Genomic DNA, 21,979 nt, shown 5'->3' with positions numbered 1-21,979 from the left:
GGGAAACCACGAAGGGTCGTACATACGAAGCGTGTTATAGGGTCACCTATTCAACGCGTTGTGGTGCGTATCTTAATAACGTGTGTTTGGGATGTGTACAGATGTTACAGTATAATAAATTTACGATTGATATGATTTAGAGAAGCAACATTTAAAAAAATCGGGCAATGGGCGTTGTTAAAGGCGCAGCTTACGAGTCCTTCTATTTTTTAACGAATAACTTCTTTATGTAATATAAATAATAATTCGCTCACAGGAAACGGAAGGCGCAGTATCTGTCACATTTATTCTGTGAACACCTGAAACGCGCCGCAAGGGAATGCAGGAAGGTGAGAGAGAAGGCGGAGAGAAAGAAAAAGGTGCCGCCGTGGAATGCCACGGAGAAGTTTCGGCCACCATGGAATTTTAAAACTACTATTAAGGATAAATGGAAGTTGAAATGCGAACAATTTTGAACAATTTTGCCCATAAACGCATAACACTTATACCATGCGCATCACACTTGCGCGGCGCATGCGCGCCCTCACCCACGCCCTCATGCATTCAAGCAAGCGGCGGCGTATACACAAGCAATGAATTAATTGGGGGGCTTTCTTGTACTTTTTCGATGGAAGGCCAAACAAGCCAAATATACGAGACAGATAATATCATGGAAGCAAGAGAGAGAAACAGAAGAACAGAAAGGCAGAGAGGTGAACTAGGCGATGCTCAGTGGGCTACTCTACAAGTGGGGAGGGCTGCAAAGGGTGAAAATGGAAAGAAAGAGCGGCATTTAAATGAGCTTTTACATGTCGGTAGAACTCGATGATAAAAAGACAAAGGGCCACACCTGTTTATTGTCTTTAATGTTGGAGGGTGCAGACGTCGAACTTCTGCTTCAAGTTCATCATGGTCGCCATGGCTTAACGTAGGGGAGCGTTAGTCATCAAAGCAGCCCATTTCTGACGTGTTAAGAAATGTATACTTTACAGCCACACGAATTGCAGCCAATTCTGCTCCCGTCGAGGTATTCCTGTGTAAAATTAGTTGGTTAATTTCGGGCCTCTCGCAGAAACGACCACAATGAAAACTTAACTAGTTGAGGTTCAATAAAAGAAAATAAGAAAGTCGATGACGCGACGCAACCCAACACAAGCGCATGTAGGATACAGAGGCATTTTATTCGCAGGGCAGAATAAGAAGATATATGGAATAAATATCGCCGCCGGGATATGGGCGCACGAGACATCATTAAAAACAAGAACAAAACGCACAGTAACTTAGAAACAGTGGTGTGGTCTTTGTGAAAGGGCGTAGACGTCTAAAATACTTAATGCAGCGTACATACCGGCCCATTGGTCTAACTTTGCACTTCAGTGTCTGGCTTTAAATTGGCTCTGAGAGTGTTATTTCGTTAAAATGATTACATCATATTGTTAGTAAAGTAGACACAATAGCACCTCCACCCAGCAAGAGATTAACGCTGTATCACAAATGGCAAAACTTTTGAACATCGTTTTACTGGTCGATGTTCGTAAAACAAACTAGTTCGTAAACGTGACGTTAATAAACGTAAACTAAATGCAACGCTATAACAGCCGTAGCGAATAACCACACTGGCATAACCTTCATTACCTAAAAGGTTGACATTGTGTTGTTTATGCTTAAATTGCGGCCACACACCTCATTCGCATACAGCAACACATGGTTGCAATTAAATTAACAAAAGGCGTGCCCATATCACAGAACGTAATCAGGGGCGAAACAGTTATAATGCAGCAAACACTATTGTTGAGTTGTCAACAGTTCTGTTGCCAAGAAGCAATCATAAGAGGACAAGCAATGGAGTTCCCACAATTAGGTCATGTTTATCTTAAAGCGACAATGCGCTGCCGATCATTTTCTGATAAGATGCACCGGCATGTCTTATTTATCCTTGTTATTGGATTCGTCATAAACAATGCATGCGTAAAGCGAACAGGCTTCATTTCTTTAGATTAACTGTGGCCAAGACGCGTAATAAGCGACTTCAAAAAACTGATACGTAAGATGACCTTGATTATTTCATTGCATTTGCGAAGAACAAAACCCGTATCATCTGCACCATTGTACCGATAAATACACCGTGTATATCTCGGTGTTTTCAATAATCTGCAATGCTTTATATTAAAGTTTGTAACCTGCTCGTATAGTATAGTTTTGAATATTGAATGGCTAAGGACGAGGATTCGCACAGGCTGCGTCACCGCAATTAACATTTTGATGAACGAAAAATTTGCCGAATATAATATGAGTCTTATTAAGTGGCAATAAATTAAAACTAAAAGCATTTGCTTCATCGGAAATACCAACAACCACCAATGCAAATAGTGCGAAGCCAGGTGTGGTCAGAAAGCATAGCTATAAAACTGCTAAAAAAGATGTGCCGAAAACCTGGCTGCTGCATTGTGGCGCCATAGAAAGAAACAGGAAAAAGGCAGTGTCGTCAATAAGCCCTAATTTCCAGTACATATTCATGGGCTAGATGTATTTAAAGGTGGAATTGTTGCGATCTGCTGCACCTGTAGGTACAGGTTGAATAGTATGTCTTTTTAAATATAGTCCAGTTCAGCATGAAATGCATAGCACTGTTCTATCACGTAGTTTTCTGGTGCTAATAGGGCGCTCCGCTTTCGGTGGAAAAGTGTACCATCGCTCAGCTGAGTGCTTGCTGGCGTGCTGACTGGAATTAGTTGCTATCTCGGCTTGGAAGGACGTGAAAAAATGCATAAGTGCGCGAGTGGGTGGCTAAACTCTGGAAAGTGGTTCCTTGTCAAGAAAGCTGCCTGTCATGTCGACGCCTTGGAGTCCTATTTCGTTAAGACCACCATGGCCAGATCATGGGTGCCATGATCTGGCTGGCCGCTTACATGATGATCGCAATGGTAATTAGTTAGGATAAAAGCCGCCTGTCTCAATAGTCGGCGTCTTGGAGGCCCGTTTTGTTAAAGGCGCCATGGCCAGCTTATGGGTCTCTTCATCTGGATGGCGCGTTCACATCACTATTACGAAGGTACTTAGCTAGGATGACGATGACGACCCATGAATAAGACAGCGGAGCCTCTCGTTCATCACGCGCTGCTAAGCGGTAATACGACGCGCAAAAACAGTCTGAGCCGGCTTATCTTTGCCGGCTGCTCGTTAGTGTCGTATTCCTTTCAGACGGAGTGCTCGCATTCACGCGGCTGCAATGCCGTGGAGAGTTGGTGTAACCCACTGCTGGGGCGCTTACGTAAATACTGCGCACAGCACGCGAAAGCATGGGTTGTGCGTGAAAGACACGCTCCCGTGTTATTCAATTATTTCTACATGCTACAGGATGAGCGGATAAGGCAGTAATGGATTATTCTGCCGTGCTCACATATTCGCATTTGTTCATGACGCGTAAAAAGAGAGAACCTGCCTTGAAGCTGTCGGCATCCGCGGAAAATACTCGCGCGACGTGATTGCGCACCGCACGGTTTCGTCATGTTGGCTTAGGCAGCGACCGTTGTAGTTGGGCATGCTTCCACTTTATTTATTTATTCAATACTTCCGGCCGCCTTTTGGTAACAAAGGCCATAGTGCGTACAACGTGTACAATGTTTGGTCCTCAACATAGGACGACGACATAAAGACATAGATTGGTGTACAGTAAAGCTCCTGTTGAACACATCAGCTTGTAAGCTGGAGATAATCGCCTTACATTCGCATCTAAGCACAAAAGAGGATCCAAGAGCATTCACTTGAAGGATCAAACAAGATATACTAAACTTACTGTCTGAAAATGATTGAAGATAAAAATGAATCTGAAGATGATAAGGTTGCTGCATTGGAAGGTATCGTAGTAGGCTATCGTTCTTGGAAAGAACAAGAAATTGCAGGCATTGGTTCTGCTCTGGGCCGTAAAAATTGTTTTATTATGTCTGTGTGGAGTTTGCTGTGTTCTATTATAGTGCATATAAGACTGAAATTTATTTTAGTGTGATTATTGATGACGGTGAATAACGTTTTCAAACGATGCTGTTTTCGCCCAGATTCTATTCGCCGGCATCCACCGCTACAGGTTTCACGAGGAGCTCTTTGAGAAGACATATAGAGAGCGCATGAACTTAAAACGAAACCTTTAGGTGTTCCGTGTGTGCGTTCGCATGAGCATTAGAGGCGCAGCAGGTCGTTACACACTCGACGAAACATCTTAAGTGACACAAACGTCTTTGAGTAAGCCCAATGACACGCCCAAAAGCACAGAGATACAGAGTTATAATCAGCAGGCCAATTAGTATGTGAAATCTAAGTTGAAGATAAGCCTAGAAGTTGCTTGTATGGGGAAGCTAGGATGATGTATTGACATGCATTCTAGCCCCGCGCAAAGGGGCAGATTACCTGTCCAGGGATAAGAAATTGGGCAGATGTTGGGCCCTTGACAAGAAGCCGGGCAGAAGTGCAGGCGGAGCAGAGCCGCATCACCCAGAAGAGGAATACATATTTTGTGAAAGCTTTCTGGATCTATATCGGCATGCCGAATAGGTGGAATATAGGAGCCGATGCTCGAAATATATTTACCGAGGTGTAGTGGTGGCGTCTATTGATTGCATGAGAAGAAACGAGGAACGGTTGTACCCTCTGTTTACTGCCTCAATTCAAATGCTATGCAGTGCGCTACGCGCATGATAACATCCGAGTCATGCGCTCCTCTTACGCTGCCACCTCTACCTTGACTACTAGGTGAGGCTAATATTCGGTTGCTTTGTGACAGAAGTTTTTAAGAACTCACTTGGATGCACGTTGCCGCACGAGTGCAATCTATAATAAGATCGTATGTCGGCTCCCAAGCTTTGAAACAAGTTTTTCTTTAGCGAAGCAGCGGAGTTCTCCATGAATGTTATCCTACGTCTCAGTATCGCCTTTAAAATGCATAATCTTAATTTAAGAAAGGCGCTCATGGTTGGAGGGGTTTGCTTGCACTGGTAGGAGCCGCCCCGCGTCAAGATTTCAAGGCTCTTTATGAAATCGCTTCTCCTTATTCCTCTTAATCTGTCCTGGCAGAGAAAATGTTGCCTGCCATAACAGATTTTCAACAAAAATAACAACGAGGACTGTGGAAAATAAACGTGGATGGCAGTTGGAGGTGCTGGTGGCATCCAGTTTGTCCGTCCTCCAGCACCTTCTCGTGCAGGAAAACAAAAACCATAGTTCCACTGTGGCACGGATTACAATATACTACAGGCCCCGAGTTGAGGTCATGGAGGCTTCTATTATTGTTTGAGGAAAATGACCTTCTCTACTGAGCTGTATCTGTTTTTATTAGGGAAATTAACAAGCTTATTTGAAAAGTGCTGATTTCAGGTATAGTCGTTTTATGGCGGGAGGCAAGAAGTGTAACATCATTTCTGAAGTTTTATTTTATAAAAAAGGAGCTCTTTCTAGAAGTACTTAAAGAAACTGAAAGAGAACTTTGAAGTGAACTCTTTCTTTGACAGTCCATTTAAACTTTGGAGTATAGACAGGCGTGTAGGGAGCTAGCTTCTGAGATCATTCATTAAACCTATATGGCACGGAGAGAATGTTTACATATGTCTTTATTAAAGCTTCACAGCAATACTCAATACGAGACTGCTAGATAAAAATTTGTAAAAATGCGTGTGTAAACATTTCTCTCAGTAGACTACAACACATGGTGTCAAGTAACTATATTTAACGAAAACGATTAAATACAAGAGAACTAAAACTGAACATTGCATTTTGTTCGAAGCGCTGAGCCGGTAAAAACCTATGGAAGTGTACAAATAACGCTGGAAGGTACAGGCAGTAGCAATCACAAGCGTTGCTAGCAATGAATGTATGGTTGCAAGCTGGTAAAGTCGAACCTGCATTACTGCAGCAGCTTTCGATTTTGCTGCCGCAAGTCTATCCCAGGCACTTTGGTCCCAGTTTGGCCGAACGTGTGCACCTTATATCGGTGACCTAACGGTTTCTCGTGCCGGGGGCCTCAAACAAGCCCTTCCACCTAGTGACATATTCGTTTGCGCTTACATAGCATCGTATTGCAGCATGATAGGCTCCCCCTACTAATACCATGGCCACTGAGCTATTTTGATCCCATTAAAGGGAAATTAATCAGTTCACTGCGTCGGTGCAGTGCAAGAGCGCGAAGTTACATAAAGCGCCGATAAAGAGGTTTCCGTGTCACCCATCGTCATAAACCAATTTTCGCCTCTTGAGATCTGTGCCTAGCAAACGTTTAGGGCTTATTCGCTTTTTTTTTTTTTTTTTCCATTGAGGAAATGGACGGCGTAGTATCTGTTTCACTTCATAGTTTAACAAATAAAAAGCTTTTGCAGGCTGAGTCTTTCTTGTTTAGCTTTGGCAGGTTATGTTATTCAGGTGTAGGCTAACCATGAAGAAGGAAATGAAGTTGCCAGTTCGTAGCTTGGAAGAAGGCAGAGGAGAAGTGGAAGAAGGAAAATAGTGCTTGGATCCTCAAACTATTGCTACTATACTATACAGATGACGACTTGAGGAGGTGCAGCCCCCTGAAATGTACCTTAAGGTATCGACCATTTAAATGTTACCTTCATTATCACTCATATGCCGAAAATTCGAGTAAAACAAGAAACAAAGGTTATGTGTGCACGTGAATGCGTATTTAAATTCCGCTGATGCTTGGCGCGATGAAAGAAGATGAAAAGAGTATAGGCGCGAAAAATCAATATGGTAAAGAACAGATCAGGACGGAATTTAGAATTATCGTGTCGGTGTGCCTTATTACGCAGGAATGCCCAGGCACATGTTGCAAAAGAAGGGAGTTTGTTTCTTTACTCAGCAGTCGTCTAGTCACTGAGGCGTGAAGATCATTCCTTAAATGCATGTCGACTTCTAAAAGAGTTCTAATCGATTCACAGCTGCAAAGCAATGAGCTGCGTCAGGTACAAACTGCTTGATATGACAATGTGATGCTTTAAAGCATCACATTGTCATTGTCTAAGCGAATTCGCTTAGACAATAACCCTAGCAAAGTTTGATTCCATGAAATATCGCTCTTTATGTTTCACCAACAGCGTTTACGAATGACGTGGCTCGGATAAAGCGGTCACCTGAGCACTGCTGATGGCTTTTGAATCACTTGCACGTATGGTTTGAGCAATACAGAAACGTCTTTCATTGGCAAGTAGCAAAAAGGTTTATGTTTTTTACGGCGACACAAAATTAAGGCCCTTGCCTTTACTTGATATTTGCACCTCTCATGTAAGCTTCGGGGGTCATTTTACTGAATGCATAGGAATCGACAGTGCAGTAAAATTATTCATTTTATATATAAACACTTCACACAATTGCGCACTATTTATGCAGTGCCTGCGAAATTAGGACTGGAATTCTTGTTTGCCAAAGGCAAATGAAGCAGTCAGGTAGGCACCCCTGATGAGCATAGTTCACATTTCTTGTGAAAGTGACTGTGTTTTGTCCTAATAACAAGATTCTCGTTGCCTACGTTTTGCCTTTGAGTTGCATTAAAGAGCAAGAACGGAATGGCCTTCCATTTTTATTTAGAGTCCACTACCTGAAAAGATCTTGGTTAGTCTGACTGGTGTGGTTAGTAAGGCGAGTATTTTAATCTGCGCAATATGCGGTAATCTGCGTAACCCAGTCGCCGATCTGAAAAGCTCACAAATTCTGCCTGACGATAATGCTGCCCCCATAATGCCGCTGAAGGCAGTCTGAGACGATCGGGTGGATCGATGCAGCTTACTCCTTTTGTTCGCTTGTATAAAGGGTTCCTTTGAAACAGCGTATCATGACTTGACTGGTCGAGAAGAAAGATTCTTTTTTTTTCTTTCTGGACCTGTACATTCCTATGCGATGGACTTATCTCTTCCTATCTCTCCATTGTGGAATTTAACAACTCAGGAAAGGAACTATATTTGATTTGTTATCGGAATGAATCTTTCAGTTTCAAATGAATACCGAAGGAGCTTTTCGGTATGCTTGGGTGGGCTTGTAATAGCAATTGGTGTCGCTAAGAACGAGGAAGAAGCCAGTCATGAGGTCGCAAAATGCTATACCGCGTAGCATTTGCTTTACACACAGATATTTTTACTTAACCTATTGTTGTGTACGAGTAGCCTCACACGAAAAAAAAAAAAAAAGCGCATAATCAAGCCAGTCGTAATTGTCGAAATCGTGGGAACAAGTTGTGAGAGCAAAAACGTACCGGGGATATTAGAGCTCCACCTTCAATCTTATGACGTGCTAGCGGCGTTAATATTGCCCTTTCGCGGTTTCACTTGCGGTTTCTCGTCCGCGTATATGTTTATTTCCTTTCCTTGCGAGTTTATTTAACGGTTCCTTAATGTGCCTGCGTCGCCTGGGAGTTGGATGCCTGTGTCGCGGTCCAAGAGCATTAGAAGGTTAATTTCTACCCATCTTACCACCTCAAACAATCGACCAGGGTTGCCAGCTTCTCCAAACTTTCTGATAATAAGGCAAAGGTTTTGGCTTACATTAGCTATATCAGTGTAGCAAAGCTCGAACACTTTCAAGGGTGTTTTTCTGTACTAGTGTAGCTGGTGTAGGTTAAAAAAAAGTGGTCCTAATATGTGGTCTCGTTAAGTCACACAACCCGTTGAGGAACCAGTGACCGGCTATGTTGCCTGACAACTACCACGTGCTAAAGGTATGTTTATAAATTTTCACTACCAGCGCTGACAACGAGTCAACACCGTATTTTCCGTATAACGGACTATTTAAGACTAAAATGTAGGAAGGTTGATTTTGAAACACAAACTCCTGCAAATCGCGTAGTTGTTCTCATTTTAAAATGTAATTGAAGCTCAGAGTGTTCATAGTCCTCTCGGTGTTCGTCTTGTTGCCGCTACAAACTGCCACCCTGTTTGAACTGCGAAATGGAAGTAAATAGATCTCCTGTACTTCTGCTATGGTGAAATATTTTTCATCCGATTCTAACGCGGGCCTCCTAAACTGACAGCGTTAAAGGCCCCAATCTCAAGAACATCTACCGCCGATATCGGCACTGTGAGCGAAAAGACATCGTAAGGTTTAGTGACGTCACGCGACTACAAGACATGACTGATCTGGCAGAAGCTGCAAACGAGGGTCTCTCCTTTCAGAGGGGGGGGAGTGAGTTCAGATTTCAACTTCTTATGACCCCTGAGTTTTGGGTGAGACCCGATAAGCTTAGTCCACGCTTCATTTTTTTTTACTTTCTTGTAGACTTCGGCGTTCAATAGAACAAGGCCACGCTATCACTTTTGTACGGTTTGCTTAAGATGTGATTTATAACTATGTCGGCCTGCTTGTCACATACGACTGTATGCTAAAGATTATGCTTGATATTTGCAGGAAGAAATGAAAGAACGCGTATTTAAGCGAGTACCAATGTCCATGTACAGAAACCAGAGTTCGCGAGGAGCGCTGTCAAACGGAAACCACTGAAGATGTGACGTCGTAATCTTAAATACGGAGCTTTAAATATTGCCCCAGATTTTTAGCGCTCAAACTCAACCTCAAAAGCACACCTTTTAAAGTTGGCTACAGAATTGAGAGAAAACCTAAGCTGGTGCATTAGCGCCTCGGGCGTGATGCCTGACAAAACGGAGTGCAATAGCTAGTACATAACGTACTAAAACAACCCACTAAATTTATTTTGGGATGGGCTACAGAGAAGAGCTAATTCATAACTGTTGCATACCCACGCCAAGAAATAGGCTGAGTAGGACGGTGGGTAATCAAGGAGTTTTGTTGGCATGGGCGTCAGCTACGCTTGCAATCGTTTAGCTAGCTTTCAGAATGTATGGCAGGGCGAAACGCAATGGGTGCCATAGCGTATCACGTAGGTGTCTGCATTGAAACATAATGGTCTCATACTGTAGAGCACTGATGCGGAACCAAAACGAAATTCACTCCATTTCTGTTTACCGTTGTTATTGCTCCCGTTCCTGAAAAAACAAACAAACAAAACATCAAGGACAGGCAGAGAGAATAAAATGTATTGAGAAATAAAATGAAGAGTTGGACACAGTTGTCAAAGAGCAATAATTTGAATGGTAAAAATTTTAATTTAAGCGAATTGTAAAAGCTAATGGCTAAGACCTGCGAAAATTCTAAGATCAAATGATTTTGTGGCAAATAAGTTTGACGTAGCAGTAAGAACGGGGGCATTGTCCTCTGCGTGGGGCTGGTCACGCAGGTACAACTGGCCCTGAATCCTCGGCTCTTGCCGGTCATGTGACTGTAAACAAAAGTCTATGCGCAGACCGACAACATCGTCCGAAATAGGATCGATATACGTTTTTGCTGTAGTGAACGCGTGTCTTGACACATGAGTACCTCGGAGACATCTTATTCTCACAACTCATTTTACATTCTGTCTGAAGCGAACGTGGTCAAGACGGCACCTGCATGGAGAATCTGCAGTCAGGAATCATGTTATGCGGGCCTCGGTGCAAGATCATTTGTAAGGTTTGGCGGAGGGGATACAGCACCGACGGTTTATTCCTTTTCTTCCCGAATGGAAGGACGTGATGCCTGGAATTTTAACACCTCTATTTCACACTTGTAGTCTAAGACTCTGGGTGAAATTTCATTCATTACGGATGCATGTCGGAAATAGGCAAAATATTAAAAGATCACATTACGAGCTAACGTTGAGATGAACGAGAAACACGTAAAGGTAACCAGAATATTTTTAACATCTTTTGACGCCAGACGTCAGTTTGACTACTTGCTCCTATAACTAAACACATACTTCTTATGTTAGAAGCGACTATCTAGGCCGGCCAAATGCGCTTCCTGGAGCTCATGGCTTTGGTGCTGGGCGTCTCGAGAATCACGCCGCATCCGACATTCCGACACATCTGCCCCTGTCTTGAAGCATGACATTAAACCTCCTAGCCAGGTTATTATTAATCTTATTATTATTTGTTTTTCAATGATACGTCGGTTCTTTAATGTTACATTTTCTGTGTCGTGTGCGTGTCAACCAGTATGTTAGATGCACGTTTGGGAACCTAAGAAGCATGGAAAATGACAGAGCTAAGCTATACAGAGCTTGCAGATGTTTGTTTCTTTGCATGGCGGGCTTGCCGTGGCGCTGAGAACTGGACATGTGCAAGTGTGTCGACTTCAGGAGCTTCAGAAGACTCACGGTAGAGCGCCTGTTCCAGGCCCATGTGCCTGAATGTATTCGTGCTTCATCCTTTCGTAACTCATTTGCAATGGAAATAAGCGAGCGATAGACTTCTTTATGCGTGCGTGACAGCTACCGCGCTTCGAAATTCTGCTATAAATGCATCTCAGGCGTGACGAATTATTACAGTTTCTTCTCCTTCTTCGGCATTATCGTATATATTAGAAGTTCGTTCCGCTTCGTTTGGTTACCTCAAGAGACCTTTTGAAGCAACTGATAATGCAGATTCTGGGACGGTATTTCGAAAATGTCTTTTGCCATTTCATTTTAAAATCGATATGGTCGTGCGATGGTGATGGCAGCCCGACCAGAGACGATCTCTTAGAAGGTTGTCTGAAGACAGTGCGAAGCATTTCTTCCACTTCGTCGCTATAACATCTCAAAGCTCTCGCGACGACTTGTGGAAGGCGACGTAGAAGTATATGGTGTTTGTCTTGCACAATACGATCCTTATCAACTAGGAATAGTTGGACTCTTGAAGAGAATAAAAAGAGCTTGCGTAAACTTCTATTAGGTCTGCAGCACCCGCATTGTTGGTCCTAAGAGCTACTGGCTTCATGGGAAAGGTTGATTTGTGGCCTTGGCTTGGCGAGTCTTCTGTACATCGGTAGGAAAATGCAAAGGTTTCGAATGCCGGTTAGTTCTTTAACTAATAAATAATCATGCCTATTTATAAGCGTAGGTTTTGTTCGCTGAAAGGTGTTAACACGCTGAGCCTGCATATTTTAAAAAAGGGGTGATGCATCTTGTGATGCCCCGTCATCAGTACAGAGCAACTACCTGTTTCATTCCGTGTTGTCCTTGATGTCCGAATAATTCTGGAATCAACAGGAGCGACGGCGCTTGTCGTGTGTGAGACGTTAAAGTCTTTAAATAGTGCAGTTAGGAAAGCGAGACACTGCAGTGTCATTTTGATCATATGGATCCACCCATTAATCTGCGGTAAAGAGATAAGTCCGCAAGATCACGTTTGGGAGCAAGATTATAAAGTTCGCAGTGTTAGTATGTCCGCTGGCTATTACTCAGGGGAGAGGGGGGGGGGGAGGGGTATGTTGTTCAAGTAATGAAACAAAGAGGCCTCCAGTGATGCAGATTTAAAGTCAGCGCCGTAATCTTCACGTCCTTAAAGTGAATTACAAGCCGTCTACTTAGGACAGAACAGTTGACTTTCACTTCCACTAACGCTGTTAACTTGCGACCGTCGGTACCCACTTTTATGACGGCAATCCTTTCTTTCGACTTGCACGTTCACTTTTAATTTGGTAGCGTTTTCTGTGAAGCTTAGCCGTTCCACTGATGCTTCTCTTGTTGGCGTCAAAGTGCGTCATCGTTTCCTGGATTAACTAAGTGGGCATACAGCGCAGTCAGGCATCGTCGTCGCGGGAGGATCTTCGGTATTTCGCTGTAAAGCGAAAAGTGGAAGATCCTGCAGCGGAAAGACTTAGCTCAAGATTCAGAGCTTGAAAACACAGGTGCAAGGCACGACTAGGAAGATAAATTATCGTAGCTGACCAGATTGTAAAATCTAGTCGCTTTTGTATCAGCAGTCACTCAATTTTGCTCCCAGAACCAAGATTTAAATTATCTCACGCAGGAATAAAGCTGGAAGTATGCTTTGACATCGTGGAAAATTGGGATTCAGTTTCCTTGAGGTTCCCGAGTTTAATTGCCTGCCCGTAACGTTTTGTTAAAAAGAGCAGTTGCTGTATACAAGCAAGTGGTCTAAGAACAAAAACCCGAGTAGTTGTTGTTCCACCTTATCAACTTTGTCTCTTTTCGTGCAGCTTTTCTGTGCTAAACACCAAGTGATTCCTGCAGTAGTGCGCTAAAATTGTGAGGAGAGGAGGGGAGGGGGTGAGCTGGAAATAAACCTGGAAATAAACTTATTATTGTATTGTATTGTATTGTATAGATCATTGGGTTATCGAAGAACTAGCCACGTGACCGGGCATCAAGCTGAATCTGTATTTATTTGCAGCATGTATCAGGCTACCACTTAAGCACATCCGCCAGTTGCCCTGTGGTGGTGGTGGAAGTCTGACAATAGAGAAAAGGAAAGTCTTCCAAGCAAGATACCTTTTGGACTGACTTGCCTACAGAGATCTGGGCAAATCGGCGGCGGCGATAGCCGCAGACGTCTTCGGTGGACGTCGAAGAGATGAATCACTGCCGCTTTGAACTCCGTTCAATTTAAAGAAAGCGTTGGCCATTCGCAATACGCATATGAAAAATCAGATGTAACCGGGAACAGTTAGTGAATAGCATCGAGTGATTAGATTTGTTCGAGATCACTCTTCTTTTTACATTTCTACGAAGCAAATTTGTTACCACAATTGCGCTAACTCAAGCGAAAAAGCGAAAATCCGAGACAGAACCAAGCAAAGAATTTTGGCGACATTTAAGATGGTTAAAGGATTTAAAGCGCTTTTGGAAGGACTGCCTGCTCGACTTATGTACTTGAATAATTAAGTGTAATGAGATGCATAACGGGTGTGCGTCCATGAGCGCACGTACACACATACATCCATTCAAGAAACCAGTACAAATCAATGCCTGTTGGCTGGCTAATTTTGGTTGGAGTATGTTGGGACAAGTAGCGCCCATTTCAGTGTCTCATGGTAGCGATAATTTGGTTACATTTTAAAGACGTCAAAGGCCCTACGACCGAAGTGTACCGTCTGCCCTATGCGGGATAATAACTTTTTTTTTCCAATTAATTCAACGCAGTGCTCTCGAAGCACCATGCTGATAAAAAGCGAGCACCACTGTGAAGATCGGTGGGTACGCAGCGGTAGGGGTGCACAAGTTTTTTCCACCAAAGAAAAAATATAGACGATTGCCGTTTCTTACCATGACAGATGATTTTCAAGCAATAATAACCCGCACCGAAGTGTGTTGAGGTCCGTTAAACAAACCTTCTGATGTCTGACCAGGATAAGTGTCAGTTGGTCATTGCAAGAGTGGCCAGTTTGGATGGGAAAACTTTTATTTTAGATGGCTTCGAGTTCGTGACTCTCGTCGACGTTATGAGCCCACTCAGTGACCCGAACTTGCATTAACGGGTCTGAGCTGGCCAGTATAGTCTCTCATAGCTCTAGAGGGACTGGTCATAAGTCCGCCGGTGGCGGCGCGTTTTTGCAACTCCGTGAAATGTGATCGTATCCGGCTATCCCGCCGCATTATCTAAACGCTGGATTGTATAGTGTTGGATACGTGTGAACTAGTTTCGACGGGCTAAAGAAGGCTCTCGCCTGGAGCCGACACCAGGTTTCCTTTTGTCGAGCTTCCCGTTTGGTAGAGGATATATCCGCCTTTCTAGCCTAAACTAATTAGTGTTGTCGTGAAATGATATGATTGCATCTCTCGTCAAATTGGAGGATCCAACCTGGCTCACTGCTGAGCTGACATAACCTCGAGCTCTACTGTGAGGCATTTCGTTCCCCCTCTTCTCCGAGTGTGCAAGCACCTATGTTATTCCCGCTTCTTTTTGGTTCCAGTCTTGATATCTTGAAATTTGTTCTGACTCCTTGGAGAGTATGCCTCTCGCGAGATTGTTTATAGTGGCTGGAGATGGACCCCCCCCCCCCCCTTGTTTTGTTTTGAGCCCGAGAACTGGCAGGTGCCTAGACAAAGTCGGACAGCTCGTGAAATGAAAAGAAAAGCATCTGTTAATTTTTTCCGCGGAGGAGAACAGTGTAGTGACAAATATCTTTTTTTTTCCACAGTGACAAATTTCAATGGTTTATTTACGACTCGACGACGCACAGAATAAGAACTTCCATTCATGTGCTTGAAGGAAAGAAAATTATCTGCTCTGTATAATCGACTTCATCGTATCTATCTATCACGTTGTACCAGTAGCGGCAGGTAGATGGATCAGCTCAGGGCCGTTACCGTTTTCAGCCTCTGGCAATCGAGTAGGAGCCATATATACAGAATTAGAACACAAATATTTCGCAAGCTTCTATCTATTGATTTTATGTATTTACAAAAAAAAAAAAAAAAAAGAAACTGCTCACTTTATTGCAAAGCCTTAAGCAGGAGTGTATTTCAAATACAATTTGTCAAAAAGAAACAACCTCTCTGTAGTACACGTTGTAGATTACACAAAATAGAGAAAACGAATAGAAAAAAAAAGTCAGCATTATACAATGGTAGACAACACTTCTCATGAACATTTACCAAAATGAGCAATTAGAAAAAGAAATACCTTGTGGTTCGGGCTAGTTTGGTGCAACCAATGGTGAAAAAATTCGCAGCACAAAAGTGAAGTAGACACAAACGCAAGGAGCCCACAAGACTCGACAGGTATACTGCTTGTCTTGTTTTTTGCTTGCGCTTGTGTCTACGTCGCTTCTGTGCCGTCAATTATATAAAAATGATTATTTTAAACAATTTTTTAAGATAACTATAAGCACAATTATTAAATATGGCAGTCAGTACTGGTACAAAGATATAACTGAAGCCTTTATTATGGCGGCTGGAATGCCATCAGGTCCAGGAGACAAAGATGGTCTCAGACGCTTAAGACTCTCGGTTATCAACTGCTTGCCAAAGAGAACGGAATTGGATAGTGCACCAATAATAATAATAATAATAATAATAATAATAATAATAATAATAATAATAATAATAATAATAATAATAATAATAATAATAATAATAATAATAATAATAATAATAATAATAATAATAATAATAATAATAATAATAATCAATCAATCAATCAATCTTTATTTAATGTGCGCAGGAACAACCATGTGGTCTTTGTGCTGCAGCACAAATAAAAAAAAAGAAACAAAAATGAAAAAGCACAAACATGTTTACACACACAGAGAGAACACAAAAAAAGAAATAAATAATACATGAAATGACAGACGAAAAGTATCACGGAAAGTAAGCAAACAATGAGTAGCATCACTTATATACACAGTGAGAGAATTTTTTAGCACTCCAGGAAATAAAGAAAAAAAAAAAGAACGGTAGATAGAAGAAAAAAAAAAAAATCTGACATTGATTATAGTAATATAGAAATATACATAAAATAAACAACCCTTCCAGGCGCAACAAGTGCATGGTACTTAAAACACAGGCTAGAAATACAGAATAATACAATAAAGAAGTAAAATTGAACAAGGGGCAGTAAGATTCGAATATAAAGTTTAAAGTTGAAATATAAGTAAGAAACGGATAAAAAGTAGTTCACGATACAGACAGCATTGAACAGGAGAAAAAGCAAAAAGTGAAGTAAATACAATTTAAGGCTAGAAAGTGGGAGTTTTAAGTGATAAAGTACTATTTAGAATACAACGCTACGAACATCCAATGTAAATGAACAGAGCGAGTTTTGGAAGATGTCAAGGTGAGGACAAAAAGAGTTAAATAACCACTGCATCCTGTCCAGAGGGGAGTGGGAATGAAGAGGAGAAACCTGAAATGGTCTGAATTCCCTCATGCTCTTTCGCGGAACGCGCAGTAGGATGTACTCTAAGAGCTGAGGGCACATAATGTGGCCATGAAGGAGTTTGTACAGAAATATGATATCAAGTCTGACACGACGGCAGTGAAGGGAAGGAAGATTCAGTTGGGTGCTCCTGGTGGAGCGAGAGGGGGAAGTTGCGCGAGGAAAGCGATAATGAAATATCCGTAAAAATTTTTTTTGTACTCTGTCAACCTTGTCCAAGTTCGATTTGCAAGTGCCATTCCAAACAACCGACGCATACTCTAAGACCGGCAGGCAAATGGACAGGTACAGTTTTAGGAACGGAAGTGGAGTATGGAACTCTCTCGAAAGTCTGCAAACGAATCCGAGTGTGCGCATAGCCCGCTGAGCAATGCGGTTAGTGTGAGAGGAGAAGCTGAGGGTGCGGTCAAAAAGTACACCAAGGTCATTAATTTCATCAACCCTATCCAACAGCACAGAATTCACAGAATAATGGTAGAGAAAGCTATGTGTTTTACGAGTAAAGGACACAACCCTAGTTTTGGAAGAATTGAGGGTAAGTCGATTCATCGCACACCAATCAGAAAAAGCAGATATGTCCGATTGCAACAACACGCAATCTTGAAAAGAATGTATTACCTTGAATATTTTTATATCATCAGCATAAAGAAGAAACGAGGAGTTCTTTATCGCCGAGGAAACATCATTAATAAAAACGGAGAAGAGAAGCGGGCCTAGTACTGAACCTTGAGGAACTCCACTCGTTGCAGGGTAAACGAAAGAAGTCTGTCCATTGACACTGACAAAGCAGAAGCGATCAAGGAGATAGTTGCGTAGGAGGGCTACGAGAGAGACTTCAACGCCAGAGAGTAGAAGTTTTTCAAGAAGTAGTGAGTGAGTAACAACGTCGAAAGCTTTGCTCATATCACAGTACACAGTGTCAACCTGACCCCTCTGAAGGACTGCTGCAGAGGCATACGTCATAAACGTGACTAGGTTGGTAGAAGTAGAGCGACCCGACATGAAGCCATGTTGATTCGGTACTATGATATGTTTGAGATGGAAGGAAAGTACGCTGTGCAAAGCTAATTCGAAAAGCTTAGAGGTTGCACATAGAAGAGAAATCGGACGATAATTTGAAACATCAGATTTGTTTCCAGACTTGAAGACAGGAAACACGCGTGCCATTTTCCACACGCGAGGAAAGGCAGCATTTTTTAAACAGTTATTAAATATGGCAGTCAGTACTGGTACGAAGATAAAACTGAAGGCTTTTATTATGGCAGCTGGAATGCCATCAGGTCCAGGAGACAAAGAAGGTCTCAGACGCTTAAGACTCTCACTTATCAACTCCTCGTCAAAGAGAATGGAATTAAATAGTGCACCAGATGGGAGGCAAACGGAATCACAATGTGGATGTTTGTAAACGGAGGAAAAATGTTGTGCAAAACTGTCGGCAACATCCCGAATAATAATAATAATAATAATAATAATAATAATAATAATAATAATAATAATAATAATAATAATAATAATAATAATAATAATAATAATAATAATAATAATAATAATAATAATAATAATAATAATAATAATAATAATAATAATAATAATAATAATAATAATAATCAATCAATCAATCTTTATTTAATGTGCGCAGGAACAACCATGTGGTGTTTGTGCTGCAGCACAAATAAAAAAAAAACAAAAATGAAAAAGCACAAACATGTTTACACACACAGAGAGAACACAAAAAAAGAAATAAATAGTACATGAAATGAAACTGAGACGAAAAGTATCACGAAAAGTAAGCAAACAATGAGTAGCATCACTTATATACACAGTGAGAGAATGTTTTAGCACACCAGAAGTAGAGCGACCCGACATGAAGCCATGTTGATTCGGTACTATGATATGTTTGAGATGGAAGGAAAGTACGCTGTGCAAAGCTAATTCGAAAAGCTTAGAGGTTGCACATAGAAGAGAAATCGGACGATAATTGGAAACATCAGATTTGTTTCCAGACTTGAAGACAGGAAACACGCATGCCATTTTCCAATAATAATAATAATAATAATAATAATAATAATAATAATAATAATAATAATAATAATAATAATAATAATAATAATAATAATAATAATAATAATAATAATAATAATAATAATAATAATAATAATAATAATCAATCAATCAATCTTTATTTAATGTGCGCAGGAACAACCATGTGGTCTTTGTGCTGCAGCACAAAAAAAAAAATGAAAAAGCACAAACATGTTTACACACACAGAGAGAACACAAAAAAAGAAATAAATAATACATGAAATGAAACTGAGACGAAAAGTATCACGGAAATTAAGCAAACAATGAGTATCATCACTTATATACACAGTGAGAGAATTTTTTAGCACACCAGGAAATAAAGAAAAAAAAAAAAGAAGAACGGTAGGTAGAAGAGAAAAAAAAAAACAAACAGATGACTGACATTGATTATAGTAATATAGAAATATACATAAAATAAACAACCATTCCAGGCGCAACAAGTGCATGGTACTTAAAACACAGGCTAGAAATACAGAATAATACAATAAAGAACTAAAATTGAACAAGGGACAGTAATATTCGAATATAAAGTTTAAAGTTGAAATATAAGCAAGAAACGGATAAAAAGTAGTTCAAGATACAGACAGCATTGAACAGGAGAAAAAGCAAAAAGTGAAGTAAATACAATTTAAGGCTAGAAAGTGGGAGTTATATGTGATAAAGTACTATTTAGAATACAACGCTACGAACATCCAATGTAAATGAACAGAGCGAGTTTTGGAAGATGTCAAGGTGAGGACAAAAAGAGTTAAATAACCACTGCATCCTGTCCAGAGGGGAGTGGGAATGAAGAGGAGAAACCTGAAATGGTCTGAATTCCCTCATGCTCTTTCGCGGAACGCGCAGTAGGATGTACTCTAAGAGCTGAGGGCACATAATGTGGCCATGAAGGAGTTTGTACAGAAATATGATATCAAGTCTGATACGACGGCAGTGAAGGGAAGGAAGATTCAGTTGGGCGCTCCTGGTGGAGCGAGAGGGGGAAGTTGCGAAAGGAAAGCGATAATGAAATATCCGTAAAAATTTTTTTTGTACTCTGTCAACCTTGTCCAAGTTCGATTTGCAAGTGCCATTCCAAACAACCGACGCATACTCCAAGACCGGGAGGCATATGGACAGGTACAGTTTTAGGAACGGAAGTGGAGTATGGAACTCTCTCGAAAGTCTGCAAACGAATCCGAGTGTGCGCATAGCCCGCTGAGCAATGCGTTTAGTGTGAGAGGAGAAGCTGAGGGTGCGGTCAAAAAGTACACCAAGGTCATTAATTTCATCAACCCTATCCAACAGCACAGAATTGACAGAATAATGGTAGAGAAAGCTATGTGTTTTACGAGTAAAGGACACAACCCTAGTTTTGGAAGAATTGAGGGTAAGTCGATTCATCGCACACCAATCAGAAAAAGCAGATATGTCCGATTGCAACAACACGCAATCTTGAAAAGAATGTATTACCTTGAATATTTTTATATCATCAGCATAAAGAAGAAACGAGGAGTTCTTTATCGCCGAGGAAACATCATTAATAAAAACGGAGAAGAGAAGCGGGCCTAGTACTGAACCTTGAGGAACTCCACTCGTTGCAGGGTAAACGAAAGAAGTCTGTCCATTGACACTGACAAAGCAGAAGCGATCAAGGAGATAGTTGCGTAGGAGGGCTACGAGAGAGACTTCAACGCCAGAGAGTAGAAGTTTTTCAAGAAGTAGTGAGTGAGTAACAGCGTCGAAAGCTTTGCTCATATCACAGTACACAGTGTCAACCTGACCCCTCTGAAGGACTGCTGCAGAGGCATACGTCATAAACGTGACTAGGTTGGTGGAAGTAGAGCGACCCGACATGAAGCCATGTTGATTCGGTACTATGATATGTTTGAGATGGAAGGAAAGTACGCTGTGCAAAGCTACTTCGAAAAGCTTAGAGGTTGCACATAGAAGAGAAATCGGACGATAATTGGAAACATCAGATTTGTTTCCAGACTTGAAGACAGGAAACACGCGTGCCATTTTCCACACGCGAGGAAAGGCAGCATTTTTTAAACAGTTATTAAATATGGCTGTCAGTACTGGTACTAAGATATAACTGAAGGCTTTTATTATGGCAGCTGGAATGCCATCAGGTCCAGGAGACAAAGATGGTCTCAGACGCTTAAGACTCTCAGTTATCAACTCCTCGTCAAAGAGAATGGAATTAGATAGTGCCCCAGATGGGAGGCAAACGGAATCACAATGTGGATGTTTATAAACGGAGGAAAAATGTTGGGCAAAACTGTCGGCAACATCCCGAATTTCAGAACCCTGAGAGTCAACTAAGCTGATACTTAAATCTGATTTAATGGAACGCTTGCGAACGTAACGCCAGAACTGACTAGGACGATTTGAGGCACTCCTCTCTAAAGACTCAAGATAGGAGTCGTAGTCCCGCTTGTATAAACGTTTGCAAAGAGAACGCACACGGCGAAACTCATCTGCCCAATTGTGAAACCCAGGGCGTTTCGCTTTACGATGGGCCCGTTCCTTGAGTTTTAACGCCGTTATTAGTTCCCTTGAAAACCAGGAAGGGAACTTACTACGCGTAGGAGTATGCAAAGGTATGTACCGACGCATACCATCAAGAACTATTTCTGTAAAGCAACTGACTTGTCCATCTGAATCATTAATGTCATTTAAAAGGGACCAGTCGACGGAAGAGAAGAAATTGAAAAGACCGACATAATCACCACGTGCATACGCGAAACGGGGCGAATTCCTCACCCGATCTGAATTAGTAGAAGGTGAGGCAGAGACAGTAGTAGTAACTAGAAGCGGAGGGTGAAATTTGTCACAGCGAGTCAGCGGCATGTCTGAACTCGAGACTCGAACACTTTCAAAATTAGATAGACAGATGTCAAGAATATTACCACAGCAGTTTTCAATGAAATTGTGTTGCTGCAAAGAGTTAAAGGCTATAAAATCAAGTAGAGCGTTACACTTACTTAATATGTAATGATTGTTGTGAGAAGAAATAAATGAGTTCCAGTTGATACCAGGAGTATTAAAATCGCCTAAAATAAGAAGTTTGTGTTTGCTATGACGGGTTATAACATGTTCGATTGAGAGCAGAACATCATCATAGGCTGAAGGAGGAAGATTCGGAGGAATGTAGAAAGCTGCAAGTAAAAGTTTTTCATATCGATTTAAAGTGAGCTCGAGCCACACACATTCTTCAACAGTTTCCAGATCGGAACGTCGAACAC

At 41.6% G+C, this 21,979-nt stretch overlaps 1 long non-coding RNA gene across 1 annotated transcript in view; it reads left to right on the top strand.

Moving 5' to 3' along the window:
* The first annotated feature begins 7,013 nt into the window (after positions 1 to 7,013).
* Positions 7,014 to 21,979, top strand: part of LOC146190535 (uncharacterized) — a 94,149-nt gene continuing 79,183 nt past the window's right edge. The window contains exon 1 of the long non-coding RNA XR_014706325.1: positions 7,014 to 7,406. This is a non-coding gene — a long non-coding RNA (uncharacterized LOC146190535). The remainder of the gene's footprint in view (positions 7,407 to 21,979) is intronic.

The sequence above is a fragment of the Amblyomma maculatum genome, chromosome 4 (genome assembly GCF_055883805.1).
Source record: "Amblyomma maculatum isolate TAMU_Amacu chromosome 4, ASM5588380v1, whole genome shotgun sequence".
Classification (NCBI taxonomy): domain Eukaryota; kingdom Metazoa; phylum Arthropoda; class Arachnida; order Ixodida; family Ixodidae; genus Amblyomma; species Amblyomma maculatum.
Note: the sequence above shows the minus strand (reverse complement) of the source record. Positions and strands in the feature narration are given on the sequence as shown.